A 20,247-nucleotide genomic window follows, 5' to 3' on the forward strand; every position below is an offset into this window, starting at 1 on the left:
TTTTAAGTCAATATGAAAATCCAAAGCCTAGATTTTTTATTGTTGTTGTTGGTCGTGGGGCCTGAACTCTGGGCCTGGATACTGTCCCTCAGCTCTTTAGCTCAAGGCTAGCACTCTACCATTTGAGCTACAGCACCACTTCCAGATGTTTCTGCTTATGTGGTGCTGAGGAATCAAACCCAGGGCTTCATGCATACAAGCCAAGCACTCTACCACTGAGCCACATTTCCAGCCCATAGATTTATAACAAATGCATATCTATCCTTTGGGTTATCTTGGGATTTGTTGTTTTTCTTGTTTTTTGCTTTTGCTGTGCTGGAACTTGACCCTCATACATGCTAAACATGTATTGTACCACTTCATTATACCTCATCCCAGCATATATGTCTTTGCAATGACAAGAGTAATGTTTAATATGTATAACTCCTGGCTATTATATTTTAGTAAAACCTAAAGTTAATTTAAAATTTAAAAAAAGTATCTGACAGGCTAACTTCTATGATCCTAGCTAGATCTGAGGATTATAATTCAATGCTAATCCCAGCAGGAAAAGTCCCAGAGATTTCTTATCTCCAATTAACCACAAAAAACAGAAGTAGAACTGTGTGTCAAGTGGTAGAATGCTAACTTTGAGCACAAAAAAGCTCAGAGAAGCACCGGGCCCTGAATTCAAGCACAAAAGTCTCCTCCTATCTCTAGTTTAAAGGGCTTAAATTTGAACCCATGTGTGAGATAATAGTGTACTTTGGAACAGCCTCCTCAAAACTTCCTTCTCTGCCTCTTACCTTAGCTCTTATATTTATAGTGTTAAGGGTAATTCATGGGCTGGGAATGTGGCTCAGTAGTAGAGTGCTTGCCTAGCATTCATGAAGCCCTGGGTTCCATTCCTCAATACCACATAAACAGAAAAACCCAGAAGTGGCACTGTGGTCCAAGTGGTCGTGCACTTAGCCTTGAGCAATAGAAGCTCAGGGACAGTGCCCAGGCCCTGAGTTCAAGCCTCAGGACTGGAAAAAAAAAAAAAAAGAGTAATTCATGAAGGTGAGTTGTCCTTCACACTTTATTAGAAGGCTCAACTCTCTAGCAAATGATATTCTAAAGCTTGAAATGATTTTTCAAGGTCTAAGATTAGGATCGTCTAATTAATTACTTGCTTTACCAAATCTACAAATGTGGCATGTTGAGAAATATCCATATATTTGTTATAGAAGGCTGTGCAAAACATCAAAAGAACACAAAGGAAATGCAAACATCTTATTGCTCAGGCCTCTTTTTTTTTGTTTGTCATTTTTTCCAAGTTTTTTATTAGCATTAATTTAGCAAAGGTTGTTTTCACACATTCATTTATACATATAAAGGACTGTGGTCAGACTCATCTCCTCTATATTCTTCCCTCATCTCCTTTTCCTCCTTCCAGAACCATTATCAGTAAGCTTCATTGTTCTATTTTCTCATGTTCATGAAATATGTTGACCAGATTTGACCTCCTTCATGCTCTCCTTTGCCCTCTCCACTGGTACCCACACCCCATCTAGGCTATGTTTCATCATTTTTAATAAGATTTTTATTGTGAAAATACTGTACAGAGGGGTTACAATCACATGAGCAAGGTAATGAGTACACATACTTATTAGTTATAAGCATCCCTGGGACTATTGTTTATTACTATACTAGATTTTTCATATCATCACTTAATCCCCACACATCCCAAAGATTGTTGTAAACTCCATTCCTCAAATGTGAAATTATATTTTTAAGGTACTGTGGATTGAAGTTAGGATCTTACCACTTGAGACATGAATCATGTCCCCTTTACTCAGTTGACAAAGGGATATCAATGTATTCAAGAATATAAACTATGTGGGGCTGGGAATGTGGCTCGTTGGAAAAGTGTATGCCGAGCAAATACCAGTATTTTTTCCCTAGTAACCTTCCCCCCAAAAAGAAAAGGATTCAAACCTGCAAGGTCTCAATGTCAATGAGCTGTACTGATTATTTTAATTTAGTATAACTTACATAAGGATATGTTCATCAATCCAATAATTACATATTAAGTATCTATTAAGTAGATACATATAATTAAGTAGGAATTGTGTATAAAGGCTAAACAAAATTGAAAAATACATAGTCCTTGCCTTGTTAGAGCTCATATTCTCACAAAAATAAGCAACAAAACAAATATATTAGAAATTCTCTTAATCAACCCCATCCAATAACATGCCAGATTGCTAGATATCTCCATTTTCTCTACAGAATACTGACTGACTGATAACTGTTGCATGTTGATCATGAAGGATGTTTGTTCTCATCAGTTGCATGTACATTTACAAACCATATTTTTGCATCATAGGCACTTCAAACATTAAACAATCTATAAAATATAAGTTAAAAAGAAAGACATGTGATTTCTAGGGTTAGTGGTCTTAGAAATTACTTTAAAAAAAAGAAAGAAAGAAACCTTTAAAAGAAATTATTGTAAGCGGGGCATGGTGGCTCACGCCTGTAATCTTAGCTACTCAGGAGGCTGAGATCTGAGGATCGGGGTTCAAAGCCAGCCCGGTCAGGAAAATCTGTAAGACTTTTATCTCCCATTAAACACCAGAAAACTTGAAGTAGCATTGTGGCTCAAGTGGTACAGCGCTAGCCTTGAGCTAAATAGCTGAGGGACAGTGCCCAGGCCCAGAGTTCAAGCCCCATGACCGACAAAAGAAAGAAAGGAAGAAAGAAAGGAAAGAAGGAGGAAAGGAAGGAAGGAAGGAAGGAAGGAAGGAAGGAAGGAAGGAAGGAAGGAAGGAAGGAAGGAAGGAAGGAAGGAAAGAAAGAGAGAAAGAGTGAAAGAGAGAGAAAGAAAGAAAGAAAGAAAGAAAGAAAGAAAGAAAGAAAGAAAGAAAGAAAGAAAGAAAGAAAGAAAGAAAGAAAGAGAAAGAAAGAAAGAAAGAAGTTATTGTAAAAAGTAAAGGAAACTGCTTTGGTACTAGTTATAGACGATGCATTTGTAAAGATTGGTGGGGGAAATCATCATATAAGCCCAGGACATTTCTGCCCAAACTGTCTTCAAACCATGATCTTTGGACCTCAGCCTTCAGAGTAGCTAGGACTATATGCCTGTAATCTTAGCTTGGTTTATTTTCTTACAATGCCTCAGATTAAACCTATGTTATTATGGGTATTATGTTAGTTAAGCAGTCTATCACTGAGCAGTATCTTCTCAAATTTTTCAATAAGCCTCTCAACTATCAATCCTGATAGTACCAGAATTCTAGACAGTGTAAGAAGGTAACGAGAAACCTTTAATTAGGAGGGGGTTTTCTGTGTGGAAAACTGCATGCAGAATCTGGAACAGTGGTCTAAACAAGGAGGTGTACATGAATAAAAGCCAATCAAGAAGAAAACAAGTTCAGGACACTGAAACCTGACATACAGAATGTAGTAAGAGGAAGAGGCAAATTATACTTAACAGCAGTTTATCTTTACTAGTGAAGTAGAAATGCATGGGAAGGTGTCAAAGCTGCAAGTGTAATGAACCACTTAAAAAGTGGCTTGTAAGTGGTGCTGTGGCTCAAGTGGTAGAGCACTTGCCTTGAGCTGAACAGCACAGTGAAAGTGCCCAGGCCCAGAGTTCAAGCCCCACAACAACAAGAACAACAAAAAGTGGCTTGTGAACCACATAAGACTTGGGATTGCTTGTCCATAAGGAATAGAGAATTAGAGCTTGGAGTGGAAAAGGTCAGAGAAATATATCACTGGGGGTTCTGTGAAGGATAAATTGCAAAGGCAAGAAGCCTGAAGGCAGGGGGGATAAGTTGGAAGCTATTGCAGTAGTATGACTGAGAGAACATGGCTATCTACAGCAAAGCAATGAAAGGGAGCAGAAGCCAAAATCAACTTAGAACTTTGGAGGTCATCTATATAAAATAGACAACTAAAACCATGAGCATGAATATCATCCAGTTAGAATGTATATAACAGATATTTAACAGGAAGTCTGGAAGAACATGAAACTTTACACCAATATGGGCATTGTGGCTTGTGACTGTAATCCTAGCTGCTCAAGAGGCTGAGACCTAAAAATCAAGGTTGGAAGCCAGCCCTAGCAGAAAAGTCCATGAGAATTTTATTTCCTATTAACAAGCAAAAAGACAGAAATAAAAATGTACCTCAAGTGATAGAGCATCAGTTTGACTGAAAAAAATCCAAGTAAGAGAATAAAGCTTTGAGTTCCAGCCCAATACCAGCATTAAAAAAAAAAAAAAGGAAGGAAAGACCCAGGCACCAGTGGCTCACGCCTGTAATCCTAGCTTCTCAGGATCCTGAGATATGAGGATTTTGATTAGAAGCCAGCAGGAAATTCTGTGAGACTTTTATCCCCAATTAATGACAGAAAAATCCAGAAGTGGTGCTGTGGATCAAGTGGTGGAGCTCAGGGAAAGTATCCAGGCCCAGAGTTTGAGCCCCTAAACAAAACTTTACACTAAATGTTATGTGCATGCCTAGTTATATTTTGCTAACAAAAATTCATTATGTTCTTTCACAGTAAAAAAAAATAAAAAAATTCATTATGTTCAACATATATTTAAGGGGTCTTATTAAAAGTTAAAAACCTCTGTGAATAGTGATAAAGGTAGTAGACTGAGAGAAACCAACTTTTAGGATACTTACAGAAAAAGAGAAAACAACAAAAGAATTAGAGAATAAAGAACCAAGCACTGGGAGGGAATCCTAGTAAGGGCAAAGTTACTCAGGGATAAATGTTTTGAGTGAGCAGGGAAAGACCAACAAACCACTCTACAATATCAAAACAAAAGAGCAACTATTTAGTACTAAAACATCCATGGAATTTGACATTGAAGCAGTCACTGGCTCCTAGGTGGTCTATGTCAGAAAAGAGAAGCCAGGATGTGTTGGCTAAGAAAATGAAAAGTGACAGGACTGTGAAAACAGACTATCTGTTTTGCTCTGAGAAGAAAGGTGTGACAATGATAAAGATGCTTTGTATTCATAAACTGCTTTGTTGAACGGCAACTCTTCTGTACAGCTACTTAAATATTTGACTTTTTAAAAGCTTAATTGGAAGTAGTTATAAATTGATCATTGAAGTGGCATACAGGCTTAAGAAGGAGATGTTTGAATGTATGTTTAAATTGATATAGAGGGCAAGTTGAAAATGCCAGAGATAAAGTGACTAGTAAAGTAATAACCTAAAGGATTTGGGAAAGAATAGAGTAAACAGCAAAGAAGGGTAGATTTAAACAACACGACAGACACCTGGCCCTTTCCAACTGGAGAAAAGAAATTGAAGGAAAAATACAAAATGTACAGGAATCTTTTGAAAAAGACCCCAAGGGCTGGGAAGGCAGCTCAGTGGTAGAGTGCTTGCCTTGCATGCATGAGGCCCTGGGTTCCATTCTTCAGTACCACATAAGCAAAAAAAGAAAAAAGCCAGAAGTGGCACCATGGCTCAAGTGGTAGAGCGCTAGCCTTGAGCTGAAGAGCTGAGGGACAGCGTCCAGGTCCAGAGTTCAGGCCCCATGACCAGACCCCCCCCAAAAAAAGAAAGAGACCCCAAGTTAAGTTATGTAGGGGCAGGCAAGATGTGCTGCAGAGTGAGAAGACAGTGGGGAATCGGAGTGCCTGAGATAATGAGTGTGGACATAAAATGATGAGGGAAATGGGGGGAGAGAAAATGAGTATAGATATAGAATGATAATGGAAAGGGGAAGACAGAATTTAAGGAGAAGCTGATGGACACAAAGGTCCAGAAAGGCCGTGAAGTAGCTTGAGGATGAATATAATTAGAGCACAAAAGTTTCAAGAAATTATACAACTTGGATTCTTTCTTTTATTTTTGGCAGTACTGGGATTTAGTGCCTCACACTTTATAGGCAAATTGAACCACACTCCAGTTCCTGGATTCCTTCTCAAGATGAAGATACTAAAGGCAGCTGCTTCTACTGAGTGAGACAGTGAGAAAAAAAATCCACCTTGCCACAGTTTATAGAACTCAATTACATGAACCTCAAAGGAACAGAGATTTTTAACATGATTCTAAAGAAGTGACCTAAAACTGGTATCAAAGAAGTGGAGGTTACCAGCAGTCTTCATACTTTGACTCTTATTGGGTATAGAAACAAAGCACTTTCCCCTCAAAAGGTTTTTCAGATTTGTTTTAAAAATCAGCTTTTTTTTTTTTTTTAAAACAAGTTAGAGCCGGGCACTGGTGGCTCATGCCTGTAATCCTAGCTTCTCAGGAGGCTGAGATCTGAGGATCGAGGTTCAAAGCCAGCCCGGGCAGGAAAGACCATGAGACTCCTATCTCCAATAAACCACCAGAAAACCAGAAGTGGCGCTGTAGCTCAAGTGGTAGAGCGCTTGCCTTGAGCTGAAGAGCTGAGGGACAGCACCCAGACCCAGAGTTCAAGCCCCACGACCGACAAAAAAAAAAAAAAAAAAAAAACAAGTTAGTGGAAGTAGTGATCTGTGAAAAGGCTATCATGCAAGATTTATATGTGAAAACTGATCTACATTATATCAAATCACTACACCTAACCTGGAGATCCACAGTACACACTGTAGTAAGAACAATTTAACTCAAGGTTTCTTATGTCTTTTGATTGTGAGATACATTTTCATGGTAACATTTTTAATAACTTACTCCACAGAGAGTAGTTAAATGTATAGATGGTTAGTAGTAAGGTAAATTTCCTTACAATGGATATGCAGGTTGTCCTTGGTGAGATCAGAGTGGAAAATACAGTGAGACAGCAGTAGGAGAACAGGCTGGTTTGGGTTAGGTAGGAAAGGAAAAGACAAAGAATGTTGAAGACATCAGGAAAATATGCAGATATCAAGGAATATAAGACATCAATGAGATTTTAAAACTATAATGAAAGAATAGTGGGAAAATGGGAAGAAGATAAGATATTTGAATCTGATGCAGCAAACAGCTGCAAAGATTTCCACTGGAAATCAAACATTTCAGAGATGTAAGTGAAATTTCAGAGATGTAAGTGAAATCTCCAGGTTAAAAGAAATACAGTTTATAAGATGCTGAAATTCAGTTTAGGGACAAGCTGAGAAAAATGATACCTCAAAAGCACTAAGAAAGAAAAAAAATAGGAGTTAATTGAGCAAAAGGAGGGAGATGAGGGACTTAGTAATGTGCAGAAGTGTGAATAAAAGCTAAATCTGGTAATTGAGAAACTCTTGTTAACAGAAATCTAGAGATGGACTAAGGAAGGGTTTTTGGAGAACTGGTTCTGAGGGAAGACTGTAATACCTCTCAGCCTGAGACTCTAAGGAAAACTAGAGTCCATAGGCCAGATTTACATAATGGCTTCCCAGGCCTGACTGAATAAAATCAGTTGAAAGCCTTATTCAGGAAAGAGAAGGGAGAGAGGAGAAAGAGAGGAGTGAAAGGAAAGGAGGAAAGGAGAAAAGAGAGGAAAGAGAGGAGACAGACAGGCAGACAGATGGACAGAGAGAGACAGAGAGACAGAGACAGAGAGAGAAAGAGAGAGAGATGGGGGGAGAGAGAGAGAACACTAAACTAGCCAAAGACTGAGAAACAAAAGACTGAAACAAAAGGAGAGGGATCCAAATAAGAGTTTGGTAATATATCTATTTAAACTGAATGGTCTTGGTAGATGAGGACTAGAGGAATGATTTGAGAATGATTCCAAACTTTCCAACTTTAGCTAATGGTATATTGGCCGCAATGAAGACTCTTGAACAGGTAAGCAGAGATAGGTAGATTTCATTTAGTGAAAAATGAATCTGAGTTTGAAATGTTTGTGGGACATGAATTTTGAGATAAGTCTTGAACTCAAAAGGAAAAGAACAGTCTAGGGTAAGACTATTGGTTCAATATCAGCATTACATTGATGATAAAAGAACCCAGAGTGAGAATGCAGAACTAGAAGAAAAAGAAGAGCAAAATGGAACTAGAATTAGAAAATGGAATTTAAAAAGTAATTTCCAACTGTATGTAAGATGATCATGATACTGAGATATTAAATCAAAGACAACTGATGTTAGCCAGGCTCCATACCTAGGTACTCAAGAGGCTGAGATCTGAGGATTATGGTTCAAAGCCAGCCCTGGCAGAAAAGTTCCTGAGATTCTTAACTCCAATTAACTTCCAGAAAAGGCATTAGTGGAGGTGTGGTTCAAGTGGTAAAGTACTATCCCTGAGCATAAAAACTCAGGGATCACACCCAGGCCCTAAATTCAAGCCCTAGGACTAGGACACGGGTGTGTCCTAGGACACATGCACACACACACATACACACTACAAAAGAAAGAAAGAGAGAGAGAGAGGAAGGAAGGAAGGAAGCAAAGAAAGAAGGAAGGAAAAGAAAAGAGAAAAGAAAAAAGAGAAATAAATTGAGGTTTAACTCAGAAACAAAATATATTTAGGGTATTTTTAACCCCAAATTTAAAAACAAAATAGAACAAAAAATAAAATAAAAACACTCCATCCCCTAAGCCCTGTAGTTGAGACTTATTGAACTATTAAAACTATTAGTCGAAACAAAATTTCACTCAAAAGACTTAGTTTATCTAATTAATAGCACTGTGCTACTAGCAAGATGATTGAACATCAAAACACTAATTAATATTTGGTTGAAAATTTTTAAATACCTAAGAACTGGGTTTTGCTGAAGGATATTACATACAATAATACAAACATTGCTTGATTACAAAATTGGAAGCTGCACTATATTAAAAGGATATCTATCTCAACTTGAATCATCATAATGTAGTATAATGAAATATCACTAGTTGTTTCTTTGCTCAAGTAAGAGTATTTCAATTCATTAAAAATAAAAATATAATTCAATCAACATTTTACATGTATTTTCCAAGTTGTTATACTCTCTGATCCTTCACCAAATTCATTCACTAATAAGAGATAGAAATTATAGTCTTAAAACTTCCTCTTCGAAAATGGATGAAATATGGCCAAAATAGAAATACCTGTGGTATACTAAGCAATAATAAGAATAATCCTTATTTTGTAAGTATAAATTCAGAAACAAAATATATTTAGGGTATTTTTAACCCCTAACAAAATAGAACAAAAAATAAAATCCCCTAAGCCCTGTAGTTGAGATTTATTGAGCTATTATATATTATATATTAGTCAAAACAAAATTTCACTCAGATGTGTGAACCACCTACGTTTCCAGACTTAGGCTGGCTTAAACTAAATTCAAAATAGAGGTGGCAACAGAACATAAGGGATCACTAAGTAAAACACAATTTCCAAATTACATCTCATCTTAAACAATAAACCTTTCATTTATAATTCTAAATGAAAGTTGGAAGTGTGTCAGAGCTCCACATATCATCAAGTATAACTTGTTAATACATCTATTTTTCGTGAGTCTTACTCTAGCTGAACCATTGCCTTTATTTAAAGCCCAACCAAAATTTCAGCAGAGTCGAAAGATTAGAAAGACAAAGTCATGTTTCATGTTTCCCTGAAGGGTTAAAGTACTTGAGGCAATGACCACTTGTTGCTTGTTTAAACTAAACCTAAGATCAGCAAATTCTGTCTAGCAGAGCAACACGTGGTGGTAATCCAAACACCTGGTTGGTTGTGTGCCTTTATAAGCCCTGTGTTGGAAGAGGCCGGAGCTGCAGCCCATCTAAATAAAACTTTAAACATCTGTAAAGTCTGACTCTTGGTGGTCTTCTTGTTGGGCGTCCTGCCCCTGAGCACAACATCCCCACCAGGTAAAAGCAGTCTTTTCAAACTACAGATTAAGCATTGAACAAGACAGTGTAAAGAAACTTATTCTACGGCTGGGAAAGTGGCTCAGTGGTAGAGCGCTTGCCTTGCATGCATGAGGCCCTGGGTTCAATTCCTCAGCACCACATAAGCAAAAAAGAAAAAAGCTGGAAGTGGCCCTGTGGCTCAAGTGGTAGAGCGCTAGTCTTGAGCTGAAGAGCTGAGGGACAGTGCCCAGGCCCAGAGTTCAGGCCCCATGACCAGACACCTCCCCCCCGCCCAAAAGAAAGGTATTCTGTTGACACTCAGATATATCTTTTTAGGAAAGCAGCCCTAGTGAATCCTAACACTGTATACGATCATTGTTCAAACAATTTTTTCAAATAATTTTTCCATTACTATTCTGAGTATTTTTATGTGATTTTTAAGTATCTAATATGTATAAAACTATTAATCAGTGTATATCATAATGTGATCAAAATATGGCAGGAAACATGAATTTCCCAGAACTTAAGATAATTTATAAAAAGTGTGAATATTACAGAAAAAAATTCATATATATTTAAATATTAAAGAATATTTTTTACTAAGAAAGGTAACTTCCTCTATGCTTCTCCTTCCTGGCAAGAATTTCATATTACTATAACTCTAGACATCCATTATTTTATTTTATTTTTTTTTAAATGCATTTTCAAATAGGGCATAGCAGCACAAGTCTGAAAGTGTAGCCCTAGATATTTGCAAGGCTGAGACATAATGACTAGATCATTTGAGCCCAAGATTTCAAGACAAGCCTGTACAACCCAGCTAGACTGTCAGAAAGGGGGTAGAGGAGAGAAGGGAGAAAAGAAAAGGGAAAGAAGGGAAGAGGGAAGAGGAGACAGGGGACCGAGACAGGAAAGAGATTACTAGCTAGAGAAACAATTCAGCTTGATTTTATTTAGATTGGTTAATCACTTACCTAAAAGGGTCTATCTTGTCTTTGTGCAGAACTCCTCAAATTTTAGAGAAGGGAAGCAAGGTACAAATTTAAATATAAAGGCTGAAAAGATTAACCAATTTTGCAGTCAAAATAAATGTTTTAAATTATTAACAAACATTTGAGAAATTCTAGAAAACTGAGACAAAAAAAAAAAAAGAATCAGCCAGATGCCACTGGCTCAATCAAGCCTGTAATCTTAGCTACTCACGAGGCTGAGATCTAAAGTCAATCCAGGCAGAAAAGACTTAGAGACTCTTATCTCTAATAAGTCAGCAAACAGCGGGAAGTGGAGGTATGGCACAAATGATAGAGCACCAGCCTTGAGCAAAAGCCAACCAAGAGTGAAAGCCCTGAATTCAAGACTCAGTACTAGCAAAAATAATAACAAATTAAAAAAAATAATAAAGTACATGAGGTAGCACATGCCTGTAACCCAGATTCTTGAGAAATAGAAATAAAAGGATCAAGTCTGAGACCACAGACAAAAGAGCCTATGTGAAAAATAAAGTCAAAAGATTGAGGGTGTGATTCAAGGGGGAGGGGGGGAGAGTTTACCTACATAGGAAAAACCAAATTAGCCTTAACTATCTTCTCCACAAGAAATATCAGACAATATACTTTGCTTCCATATGGCAAACATTAAATAAATATACACTGCATATCTCTGCCTTTACAGTATCTTCAATTCAACTTTCAAACCTATTCAATTGGATATTTTCCCATTCAGTTGTATTTGTATATATTCCCAGTTACTTTTTCAGTGTTAGTACTTCTGTATGATTATTTTTATGATAATGAGTGCATATTTAAGCCATATATTTATATTTTAAATAAACACACTTAATTGAAGTAAAGCATTTGAGAAATAAACCACCAATGTTCATGAATTGAGCTGATTTACCAATTCAAACTCTCTTGCTGTCTTTGAACAAACTCTGGTAAGTACATATGGTAATGAACCCAGAACTAGATGACCAGGAAATAAGAAAATCTGAACATGCTAAAAGAAGCTATATTGTCAGTTCTAGTCTGAGTATAGACAGAATAATATGATTTTATACTACCGAATGCCATTTTTGGTGGGGAGGGTGGGTAAATGGCTGGACATTTCATAATGGCAAAAAAAAATTCCCTTAAAATTTTTCTTTTTGTAAAGTCGTTGTTCAGAGATCAATGTACCTTATTTCTAGAAATCTTTCATTCATTTACTCAGCATTTATAAAACCCTATTACTTGCTCTGTGTCTTCATGGAAATACCCAACTCTACCTACAAAAATCACGGAAGATTTCAACAAATGGAGTTTTAAAGACTTGAATGCCTTAATTACTTTTGAGTATGTATTGAGGTTGACAGGGCCTCATTTACATTCTTGTTTTTAGCTCTAGCACTCTTGGCTGGCTCTCTATCACTTGAGCCACATCTCTACTTCTAGCTTTTTGCCAGTTAATTGGATATGAGTCTCTTGTATTTGTCTGCCTTTGTTGGCTTCAAACCTGAATCTTCTGATCTTAGACTTCTGAGTAACTAGACTTACAACATGAGCCTTGGATGCCCAGCTTGAATGCAATTCTTGAACAACTGAATTTTGAAATCTATATAGGGCCAACCAGGTGAAGATACATGCATTCCCAAAACTAGTAAAGTTCCTTAAAAGACAGAGCCAAAAAGAGTAAAAGGTAGAGAAAAATAGGTAAATAGTTGATATAAAGATAAATCGATGATAGATAAACAGAACGTAAGACCCATAGATATGAAAAAAGTTGATAGATGAGCAAAGGAAGGTAGGGCATATTATAGGACCAGTATAATAATAATCTATAGCAGATGTTGAAGAACAGTCCATAAAAATGGCAGAAGATGATTGTGGACATAACTAAGTGGTAGAACACTTGTATAGCATTGTCTGGGTTCAGTCTTCAGTATAGGGGAGGGGAGGTGGTGGGAGGGGAAGGCACAACAAAGTCGCCTTTGAGAAAGTCAGTTATTAGCTTAACAAAGTCTAGAGAACATAACTCCAGGATTTCTCGGAGTATGCTTCAAAATCTTTGATCACAAATTGTATTTCACTTTATTTCCAAGTATTAGAAGACAAACCAAGTTAAAATTTTTAACAATTGTTTTGTAGCTGGACACCCTGAGGCTCACACCTATAATCCTAGGTACTCAGGATGCTAAGATAATTGCATCAAGGTTGGAAGCCAGTCTGGACAGACAAATCTGAGAGACTCTTATCTACAATTAACCAGCAAAATGTCCAAAGTATAGGTGTAGCTCAAGTAGTAGAGTACCAGCCATGAGCAAAAGAGCCTTAAGCAAAAAAGTGAGAGCACAAGCCCAGGAACTGAATTTGAGTTTAAAGAATTTGAGTATTATTAATTCACAAATCAGGCAGCTTAAGAATACAAGTAGTCTGGGACTTCACAAAGGCTACAAGGCAAGAGTTTTATGCCTAACAACATAAAGTAAATATATAGTTAAAGGACAGCAGTAGCCTTATTTAGATCATTCCAGTGGAAAATACTTAGAGTTCAGTCAGTGGGTAAGCTTAATTTTTGTTTCCTAGAATATGACAGTTTCCACTGAGTTGAATTTGGGTTTGCTTATGTGGGGACCCACAATGATGGAGTCTCCTAAGGCAATGGCTTCCCAATTGTCTTATCAGGGGAAATTATGTGTTAGCAGAGTAAGTGGTATGTTTCCATATTTTCTTTGATCACCATGAAGCCTAGAACTTAGTCTGTGGCCTGCTTAACAACTGTACAAATGAAACAAAAATATAAAAATTTTCAAATACACTTTCCATGTATCTCATCCTAATCTCATCTAAGTTTCATATTTTCATATTCCCAATTTGCCATTTTTAATTAAATTACACATGGTTAGGTACCTCAAACACTTTTGAACAAAATAGGAAATAAATTTAAAATTACAAGCAACAGAGAAAAAGGAAATAATAGAAGGAAAACATTATACTTAATCACAGAATTATCTTGAGTTTTTGTTTGTTTATTTACAGGGTGTGGTGTAGGCCAGTGCATTATCACTTGAGCCTTGCCAGAAGCCCTTTGTTTTCATACTTTTCTAACTTTCCCTGAGCTATTATTGAACTCAACCTCTACAAAGGCTGATGAAGAGATTACAGGCGTGTGCCAAGATAATGGCCTGATCTCTTTTCTTTCTTTCCCTTCCTCCTTTTCCCTCCCTCCCTTTTCCTCTTCTTCCTCCTCCTTCCCTCTCCCTGTCTGTCTGTCTGTCTGTCTACAGTCTGTCCCTCAGTCACTCCCTCCCTCCCTCCCTCTCCCTCTCCCTTTCCCTCTCACTCTCCTTTCTTTGTTCCTTCTCTCTTTCACAAGTACTGGGTCTTAAACTAAGGGCCTCTGGCTCTTGCTTTTTTTTTTTTTTTTTTCATTTTAAAGTGGTACTCTACCACTTTAGCTTCAACTCTACTTCTGGCTTTTTCCTAGTTTACTGGAGGTAAGTGGCTCTGGGATTTGTCTACCAACCTTCAAATTATTGTCCTCAGATCTTAGCCTTCTGGGTAGTTAAGATTACAGATGTGAGCCACTGACTTGCCCCACTCTTGTTAACACTCTTCAAGATATACATAAATAGTTCGTTTCCACTGAGGGCACCAACTATCAGGTGATGCTGGTTGGGAGGGATAAGGAGTGTGAGGCACAGGAATAGGAGGCTGAGGAGGATCCACAGCAGTCCATGTCCTTCGAGGCAAGTCAAAGACAAGTAGTGGATTTCCAGTTACCTGAGCCACCTACTCAAGGACATAAAGACCAAATCCTTGATCTTTATTCTCTACCCAGGAATGAATCTGGGATTTATTGACATTTTCCTGAGAACGTATCTCAAGTATAATATTGTGAAGATTATGCTAGTGAAGGAGCAGCCATGTGCTGGCTACTGAACCAGGCTAAAGACATGTATAAGCACTGGGTTCAGTAATGTCCACCTCAGTCTAAGAGTTAAGTATTCCAAGTGGCCATGGCCATCCAAGGGAGCATCAACCTGGCCAAACTCTTCATTGTCCCTGTGCAGAAAAGTCTCTGTGGGAACAAAAGCCATGACTCATTCCATGCAAGGTGACAGGCCACTATGGTTCTGTGGTAGTGCCTCATCCCTATCCCCAGATGCACTGGCATCATCTTAGTGACTATTCCAAAGAAGTTGCTGCTGATGTCCAGCATTAATGACTGTAACACTGAGACCAGGGGCTGCTCTTTCACCCTGGGTAACTTTATCACATCTACTTTTGATGCTGTCTCTAAGAAATACAGCTACATGACCCCCAAACTCTGGAAAAGGACCATATTCACTGAGTTTCTATTTCAGAAATTCATTGACCATGATAAGAAAAACCCACAACAAGATTTCCATGTAGAAGAACTAAGTTGAAACTGTGGCTACAAAATAGGGTCTTTATTCAATAAAAATAAAATTAAACCTGTTTAGATGTGTGTGTGTGTGTGTGTGTGTGTGTGTGTGTGTGTGTGTGTGTGTGTGTGTGTGTGTGTGTGTAATACGTGGTCTTTGCCTTCAATAGTTTGTAATCATGTTTATAATAAAGCTTCAAACTGAAAAGAACATTAGAAAATTAAAGACAAGACACAGTGGTTCATAGCTGTAACCCAGCTGTCTGGCAGAGGGAGGTAGGAGGATACATATTCCAAGGTTAGTCCAGGAGGGAAATGGAGAGTCCCTAGTTTGAAAACAAACTGAAAAAGCAGAAGGATTGAAAATATAATTCATATGATAGTTTGCCCTGCAAGCTGAAGGCTGAGTCCAACATTCAGTACTGAAGAAGAAAAAGAAAAAAGCAATAAAGCTCAGTGATAAATGGAACCCAAAAAAGTTAGTATGGATTAAACCTTAACTATGTCTCAAAAACTGCAGTAACTCAAACCTTTGTAGCAATTCTGTGAGGCAAGTTACTATGATTTTCTCTATTTTACAGACAAGGAAATTGAGGCCTAGAGAGAATAGGTAACTTTTTCAAAGTAATAACTGTTAAGGGGAGCAATATGGCTTAAGGTATTCTGGAAACAGAGCTTGTGCTCTAGAGGAATTAGATTTCAGCTAAATCCAGGATTATAAACTGAAAGATACAAGGTAGAAAAAAGGATGGAAACAAGGAGTGACCTTGAACCCAGGAACAGGTTGAAATAACATAGTGTAGATCAGTAAAGTGTCTCTCTGAAGAGAAGATTGAGGATTACAGGAAATCAAAGGGTGGAGAGCAGGGAACAAGTAGCTTATAAATACCCCTACGACTCAAAGTGAAAAAAAAAAGTGAGCAATAAGAAACCATTTTTGAGTTCCTGAGTTCAGAAGGGATGACAAAGAGATTTTCCTGGAAAAATATTACACATCAGTGATATGAAATAATCCTAACTCATTATCTTGCCCATGTAATTGTAACCCCTCTGTACAGTATGTTCACAATAAAAAATAAAAAAAAAAGAAATAATCCTAACTTCAAAACTAAACACCTATTACCACTTACTCCTCCTGAATTCTATAAACCAATAAGAGATTTGGGGTGCCAGAAACATTAGAGGATCCTTTGTTTCTATGTATTTCTCAGACACCTCTTCCTAGGAAGAATGCCTTCTTATAGTACCTGTTTTTCATCTATAGGAGAATAGTGGATGGAGGACAGGCCCAGGGGGAAAAAGTGAGACCTTTCTGAAAATTAACAAAAGCAAACAAACAAACAAAAAAAAGTGAGGCCTATCTGAAAAATAACTAAAGCAAAAACAGCTAGGGCATGGTTCAAGTGGTAGAATGCCAAACCAGTAAGCACAGGCCCTGAATCCAAACAATTAGCACCATCACAAAAAGAAAGATAAAATTTGTTCCAGACATAGTAATATATGCTTGTAACCTCTGTACTTGGGAGGTGAAAGCAGGAAAATCTAATGAAGTGAGATTCTTTTGTTGGTTGTACAGCTTGAACTCAGGGCCTGGGCACTGTCCTTGAGCTTTATTTGCTCGAGGCTAGAGCTCTACCACCTCAAGCCACAGTGCCACTTCCTGTTTCTGGTAACTGGAGATAAGAGTCTTATAGACCCTCCGGCCTTAGCTTCAAACAGCATTCCTCAGATGTCAGCATCCTGAGTAGGTAGGATTGGAGGCCTGAGCCACTGGCACCTAACTTGAGATTTTTGTATATTATAACCCAAATCAATTGTTCCAACTTATAGCAAAATCTCTTAACTTTATCAAAATCTCTTAACATTTTCAAAACTACAACAGGAGATTGGTAGGTGAGAAGTAGTCAGAGGAAATAACTTTTTTTTTTTTTTTTGGTTGGCTGGTTGTGAGGCTTGAACTGTGGGCCTGTGTGCTATCCCCCAGCACCCAGCTTCAGCTCAAGGCTAGCACTCTACCACTGAAACAACAGCTCCACTTTTGGTTTTCTGGTGGTTAATTGGAGATAAGTCTCCCAGACGTTCCTTTTCCTGGCTTTGAACTGCCATCCTCAGATCTCAGCCTCCTGAGTAGCTAGGATTACAGGTGTGAGCCACCAGTGCCCAGCAAGAGGGAAATAATCTTGTTACATTCCATATCCAAACGAATTGTTTAGAATTTCTCCACTAATTTTTCAATTAAAATATAAATGACGGTAATTTTATAATGTAATATGTATTTATGTATAAATTATATATATACTATATACAATTATATTTAGAGAGAGAGAGAGCGCCCGCGCCTAGGCTTGCCCCAAGCTTGAAACCTTCTTTGCCTCTGCCTCCTGTGTTGTGATTATATAGGCCTCATAGGCAGGTACCAACATACCTAGCAATAAAAAACATTTAAAAAACTCCGTACCCTGCAAGAGATTAATTTTAATATCTCAATATTTAAGTTTTAGTTTTTTTCTTTTTGGTTAAGGTTGTTTTGTTTTGTTTTGTTTTTTGGTCCAGTCGTAGGGCCTGAACTCTGGGCCTGGGCACTGTCCCTCAGCTCTTCAGCTCAAGGCTAGTGAGTGCTCTACCACTTGAGCCACTGCGCCACTTCTGGCTTTTTTCTTTTTGCTTATGTGGTGCTGAGGAATCGAACCCAGGGCCTCAGGCATGCAAGGCAAGCACTCTACCACTGAGCCATCTTCCCAGCCCCTGGTTAAGGTTTTCTGTTGTCCATATTTGGAAGTGATGACCAGAGTTTCTGCTTGAAATTTTAAAACAGGCCCTGAGAAGCAATCCTTCTCAACAGTACTTTGTTCTCAATACTCTTTTGTCACTGAAGAATGGAAGTCATGGTGAAATGATATTACTCAAAATGAAGTGAATGTCTAGCAAAGATCTGATGAACTCGAAGGAGCAAGCTGAACAGTAAAGTGTTCTCAAAAGGATCTGAGGAAGTAAGTTCAGATACTGAAGAATGGATGAGCTTAAAGACTATGGTGTGGCTTGCAGTGTTACCCAATCACAAGCTGAGGTAGGAGCACAGATTGATGCTAAAGTTCCAGACCAGCCTGGGAACACAGAGAAAACTTTGTCAGAGGAGGGAGGGAAGGACAGGCCTCAATGTTGCCTGGCTAGATAACTAAAGGGTTTAAATCCTAGAGAGCATTAAAACCACAATCTTATTTTTTTTTTCTCTTCCTAGGGGGAAATAATTTGCATCTCCATTAGAGAAAAAGATGTCACTGCAGAGCTTGACCCTTGTCAGTACTATGTCAAATAAAGCACCTTCCCTAAATCATTCTTAGGTGGGCCTGTCAAACACCATTTTGCTTCTGCCAAGGCCCTGTAGCCACCCTTTCTGCCAAGATTTTCATGATTTTAAAACCACAATGAAAAGTAAGTCAGTTAACTATTCCTTTACACCTTCCCCTGCTTCATGACTGTATAGGTCTGGAGGAGGGTGCAGGTTATTCCTCCAAATACTAGCAGCTAAAAGCCATTCGGGGTGGGGGCCCTAGCCAATTATTTCATAGCCATTGTTTCAGCCTAACACGGACAAAGGCTGGCTTTCCGTGAGATTTTAAACACAAGCTAGGAACCTCGTGGAGGGGGAGGCCTCGGCCGAGGTGCGGGCCACACCAGTTGCGCGGCGGGGGGTGGGGGGTTGCTCTAGACCCGAGGAAGGGGGGGGAGGAGGCTGAGGGAGGGACGGGGGGGGGGGGCGAGCCCCTCCGCGTAGCCCCCGCAGTGACGCCCGCGCTGGGCCTGCAGTTCCGCTACCGGAGCCCCGGCTCCCCAGCTTTTGTTCGGGGTCAGGCTGCTGTCCGCGCGCCCGCTCGTCCTCCCCAAGTCCGTGGAGTGTGTGTGTGTGGGGGGGGGGGGGGGGTGAGGGCCGTGCGGGAAGCAGCCTCCGGAGGCCGCCGACCCCGGCTGTGGAGATACTCACCCCGCTCCGCTCCGCCCGGTCCCCGCAGCCGGGGCGGGGCGATGGGGCTGAGGGAGGGGGGGCGGGGAGAAGGTACAAGCGTGCGGGGAGGCTACCGCCTCGCCACCCGCCTTCGAGGGCAGAACCGGACAGGGTCCAAGGGGGGCGGCGAGGCGCTAAGGCCGCGACGGAGAAACAGAACCCGCAAGGCGAGAAGCCCCTCTGACGCCGCACTCGCGGGCGGCCACGTCGGAGCATGCGCAAGGCATTTTCCCGCGCGCGCAGGCGGGTGACGTGGTCGGCCGCGCGCTCCAGGCTGGGGCCTCGGGGAGGCGGGAGGGGAGGAGAGCCCGTAGGAGGGGGAGGGGGTGGGGACACCTCTCTGCTGAGGGCGTGGACTAGTGCCAAGGCCACGCCCCCTCGCCTCTCTGGCACCCCTTCCCTCCCCGCGCCCAGGGAGGGGACCGTGAGGGTGCCCTCCGCCGAGGACAAAGGATCTGAGTGCTTGGAGCTGAGAAGCAGAGAGCAAGCTGAACCTTGGGGGAAGGGTGCCAGCAGTTTCAAGAGTGTCTGTACACTGTCCTCCAACAAATTGTCCAATGGCTGGAATATACAGAGGCGACCACAGGGGAAAGAGTAGAATGCTATGTGCTTATTAGAGTTCCCCTAAGCGCTTAAAGCCACACCAGTAAGCACACTGCAGGCAGTGCATACAGGGCTGCCACTTAAAACTTAAAGGTGAAGCCAGAGGCAGGAAGCTGAATACTGACAGTAATAGTACCATCTGTGGCATATATATTCTATATATATGTGTATAGGATATATATTATATATGTGTGTATAGGATATATATGTGTGTGTATATGTGTATATATATATATATATATATATATATATATATATATATATATATATAGTGGGGCTAACCTAACAGCAGCTACTGTGAAAATGTTTTCACATGCAAAAATAAGGATGCATTAGTTTGCATTGTGCTTAATAGTTTAGAAACACCTTTTCATAAATCCATAATGCCATGTTAACTAAAAATAAATATTTACTCTGGAGATTAAAGTATCATGATTCACAAGGAAGGGAAGTAAATTAGATAGTTTCTCTCATTGTATCATTCATTGCAAAAGATAATATAGATCTGTTTGTTTGCCCTACAACACTATAAAGTGTTT

The 20,247-nt window shown here is 39.4% G+C and overlaps 1 protein-coding gene across 5 annotated transcripts in view; it reads right to left on the minus strand.

The window, feature by feature from the left end:
• The window catches only part of Atg10 (autophagy related 10), a 282,749-nt gene extending 263,583 nt beyond the window's left edge, over positions 1-19,166 (minus strand). For all 5 annotated transcript variants that reach the window (XM_070031160.1, XM_070031162.1, XM_070031157.1 and 2 more), the window contains exon 1: positions 19,085-19,166. The gene's annotated coding sequence lies outside the window, so the exon portion shown is untranslated. The remainder of the gene's footprint in view (positions 1-19,084) is intronic.
• Positions 19,167-20,247: the final 1,081 nt, after the last annotated feature.

The sequence above is a fragment of the Dipodomys merriami genome, unplaced genomic scaffold, assembly GCF_024711535.1.
Source record: "Dipodomys merriami isolate MVZ:Mamm:240054 unplaced genomic scaffold, mDipMer1.0.p SCAF_20, whole genome shotgun sequence".
In the NCBI taxonomy this organism is placed as follows: domain Eukaryota; kingdom Metazoa; phylum Chordata; class Mammalia; order Rodentia; family Heteromyidae; genus Dipodomys; species Dipodomys merriami.